The sequence below is a fragment of the Arachis duranensis genome, chromosome 6, assembly GCF_000817695.3.
Source record: "Arachis duranensis cultivar V14167 chromosome 6, aradu.V14167.gnm2.J7QH, whole genome shotgun sequence".
Taxonomy (NCBI): Eukaryota; Viridiplantae; Streptophyta; class Magnoliopsida; order Fabales; family Fabaceae; genus Arachis; species Arachis duranensis.
The window spans coordinates 45417065-45421681 of NC_029777.3; positions in this window are offsets into that span (position 1 = coordinate 45417065).

A 4617-nucleotide genomic window follows, 5' to 3' on the forward strand; every position below is an offset into this window, starting at 1 on the left:
TGTAGAAACTCCACCGTTGAAAATACATAAGAACAAGGTCTAGGCATGGCTGAATGGCCAGCCTCCCAATGATCTAAGATATCATAAGAACAAAGGTAGCTACCCCGATATGATCTAAGAACTAGATGTCCAAAGATGAAAATACAATAGTAAAAGGTCCTACTTATACAGAACTAGTAGCCTAGGGTTTACAGAGATGAGTAAATGACATAAAAATCCACTTCTGGGCCCTCTTGGTGTGTGCTTGGGCTGAGCAATGAAGCATTTTCGTGTAGAGACTCCTCTTGGAGTTAAACGTCAGCTTTAGTGCCAGTTTGGGCGTTTAACTCCCATTTTGGTGCCAGTTCCGGCGTTTAACGCTGAGTCCAGAAAATTCACTTCGAGTGCAGGGAGGTCAGAATCCAACAGCATCTGCAGTCCTTTTTAGTCTCTGAATCAGATTTTTGCTCAGGTCCCTCAATTTCAGCCAGAAAATACCTGAAATCACAGAAAAACACACAAACTCATAGTAAAGTCCAGAAAAGTGAATTTTAACTAAAAACTAATAAAAATATACTAAAAACTAACTAGATCATACTAAAAACATACTAAAAACAATGCCAAAAAGCGTACAAATTATCCGCTCATCAGAGATACAGAGAGATGCTAAGAAAATGCCCCTCTGAAATGTTTTCAAAGTAGGTGTAGTTATACATCTTCTATTATGGGCTTACAGAGAAAGCTCAGATGTCGTTGGACTACTCAGCTGGTGGATCTATACACATGAGAAAGACAATTGAAGAAGCTCAAGAGCTCATTGATACAGTTGCCAGAAATCAGCATCTGTACCTAAGTAGTGAACCTTCCATGAAAGAAGAGGCTAAAACAGTAACTACTGAACTCAGTCCTGCAGAACAAGTTACTGAATTCAATCAGCAATTAGATTTTCTAACAAAATAGCTAGCCGAATTCAAGGAGATATTGCAAGATATAAGAATGGCTAATATGAATATGGAAGTGCAGTTGAAGCAAACAGAACACCAATTATCAAAACAAATAATAGAAGAGTGCCAAGCAGTTCAATTAAAAAGTGGGAAAATATTAAATACCTCACTTCAAGGCAGCAGGAAGCTAAGAAATGAACAAACTGCTACCCAAAATCTCTCTGAGGACAGTAAGAGCCCAGAGAGGAATAACTCTAGCGCTCAAACGCCAGAAAAGGGTGGAGAGCTGGCGTTAAACGCCTAACCCATGCTCAGTTCTGGCATTCAAATGCCAGAAACAAGTAAGGAATTGGCATTGAACGCCCAAAGGAAGCTCAGTTCTGGCTTTCAGACGCCAGAAACAGGTAAGGAGTTGGCGTCTAACGCCACTCCAGCTTCCAACTCTAGCATTCAAACGCCATTGAGGGATCAGACACATACAAGTGCTGATAGCAACCCCTCTAAAAAGGCTTCTCCAACCACATCTGTAGGAAATAAACCTGTAGCAACTATGGTTGAGGAATACAAAGCCAAAATGCCTTATCCTCAGAAACTCCGCCAAGCCTATCTCAGGACACTTGAAATAAAGATTCTATTTTCAGAGGCACTTGAGCAAATACCCTCTTATGCTAAGTTCATGAAAGAGATCTTAAGTCATAAGAAGGATTGGAGAGAAACTGAAAAAGTTTACCTCACTAAAGAATGCAGTGCAGTCATTCTGAAAAGCTTACCAGAAAAGCTTAAAGATCCCGAAAGCTTTATGATACCATGCACATTAGAGGATACTTGTACCAAGCAAGCTCTATGTGATCTTGGGGCAAGTATCAACCTAATACCTGCATCTACTATCAGAAAGCTTGGTTTGACTGAAGAAGTGAAACCAACCCGGATCTGTCTCCAACTTGGTGATGGCTCCATTAAATACCCATCAGACGTGATTGAAGACATGATTGTCATGGTTGGGCCATTTGCCTTTCTCACTGACTTTGTGGTGCTGGAAATGGAGGAGCACAAGAGTGTAACTCTCATTCTAGGAAGACCTTTCCTAGCAACTGGATGAACCCTCATTGACGTCCAAAAAGGGAAATTAACCCTGAGAGTCAATGAGGACGAGTTTAAGTTGAATGTTGTTAAAGCTATGCAGTATCCAGACACCCCAAACGACTGCATGAGCATTGATATTATTGACTCTCTGGTGAAAGAGGTCAATATGACTGAGAGAATAATAGAACCTCTGAAAATCCCTCAGGAAGAAGAGAAACCTTCTAAAACCGAGCTCAAACCATTACCACCATCCCTGAAATATGTATTTCTGAGAGAAGCTGACATTTTTCCTGTAATCATAAGCTCTACCTTAGAGCCACAGGAAGAGGAAGCAATAATTCAAGTGCTAAGGACACACAAGATAGCTCTTGGGTGGTCCATCAGTGATCTTAAGGGCATTAGCCCAGCCAGATGCATGCACAAGATCCTATTGGAGGATGACGCTAAGCCAGTGGTTGAGGTAGCTGAATCCAGCCATAAAGGAAGTGGTGCAGAAGGAGGTCACTAAATTACTAGAGGCTGGGATTATTTATCCTATTTTTGATAGCCCCTGGGTAAGCCCTGTCCAAGTCGTCCCTAAGAAGGGTGGCATGACAATAGTTCATAATGAAAAAAATGAACTGGTTCCTACAAGAACAGTTATAGGGTGGCGTATGTGTATTGATTACAGAAGACTCAATAGAGCTACCAGAAAGGATCATTTTCCTTTACCATTTATAGACCAGATGCTAGAAAAACTAGCAGGTCATGAATACTACTGCTTCCTGGATGGATATTCATGTTATAATCAAATTGCAGTAGATCCCCAGGATGAAGAGAAAACAGCATTCACATGTCCATCCGGTGTATTTGCATACAGAAGGATGACATTTGGTCTGTGCAATGCACCTGCAACCTTTCAAAGGTGCATGCTCTTTATTTTCTCTGATATGGTGGAAAAATTTCTGGAAGTCTTCATGGATGACTTTTCAGTATTTAGAGACTCATTTAGCTCCTGTCTTGACCATCTAGCACATGTTCTAAAGAGGTGCCAAGAGACTAACCTGGTTTTAAACTGGGAGAAATGTCACTTTATGGTGACCGAAGGAATTATCCTTGGGCACAAAATTTGAAACAAGGGAATAGAGGTGGATCAAGCTAAGGTAGAGGTAATTGAAAAATTACCACCACCTGCCAATGTTAAGGCAATCAGAAGCTTTATGGGGCATGCAGAATTCTATAGGAGGTTTATAAAAGATTTTTCGAAAACTGCCAAACATCTAAGTAATCTGCTAGCTGCTGACACGCCATTTATCTTTGATAAGGAGTGTCTGCAGGCATTTGAGACTCTGAAAGCTAAGCTGGTCACAGCACCAGTTATCTCTGCACCAGACTGAACACTACCATTTGAACTAATGTGTGATACCAGTGACCATGCCATTGGTGCAGTGTTAGGACAAAGGCATGACAAGCTTCTGCACGTTATTTATTATGCCAGTCGTGTTTTAAATGACGTATAGAAGAACTACACAACCACAGAAAAAGAGTTACTTGCAGTGGTTTACGCCATTGACAAGTTCAGATCTTATTTAGTAGGATCAAAAGTGATTGTGTACACTGACCATGCTGCTCTTAAATATCTACTCACAAAGCAGGATTCAAAACCCAGACTCATAAGATGGGTGTTGCTTCTGCAAGAGTTTGATATAGAAATAAGAGACAGAAAAGGGATAGAGAACCAAGTAGCAGATCACCTGTCCCGAATAGAACCAGTAGAAGGGGCGTCCCTACCTCTTACTGAGATCTCTGAAAACTTTCCGGATGAGAAACTCTTTGCCATCCAGGAAGTACCATGATTTGCAGACATTGCAAACTACAAGGCTGTGAGATTCATACCCAAAGAGTATAGTAGGCAGCAATCAAAGAAATTGATCACAGATGCAAAGTACTATCTTTGGGATGAACCACATCTCTTCAAGAGATGTGCAGATGGAGTAATCCGTTGATGTGTGCCTAAAGAAGAAGCACAGAAGATCCTCTGGCATTGCCATGGATCACAATATGGATTACATTATGGAAGTGAGTGAACAGCCATAAGAGTTATCCAATGTGGCTTTTATTGACCTACTCTCTATAAAGACTCCCAAGAGTTTGTACTTAATTGTGACAGTTGCCAAAGATCTGGCAATCTGCCTCACAGTTATGCCATGCCTCAACAAGGGATCTTGGAGATTGAGTTGTTTGATGTATGGGGTATTGACTTCATGGGGTCTTTCCCACCATCATACTCAAACACTTATATTCTGGTGGCAGTGGATTATGTATCCAAATGGGTGGAAGCTATTACAACACCCACTAATGATACTAAGACAGTGCTGAAATTCCTCCAGAAACATATCCTCAGTAGATTTGGTGTCCCTAGAGTACTAATCAGTGATGGGGGCGCTCATTTCTGCAATAAACAGCTTTACTCTGCTATAGTTCGATATGGAGTAGCCACAGGGTGGCAACTCCATATCATCAACAGACAAATGGGCAAGCTAAAGTCTCTAATAGAGAACTTAAAAAAATCCTGGAACGGACTGTGATTAACCGTAGAAGGGATTGGGCAAGAAGCTTGGATGATGCTCTT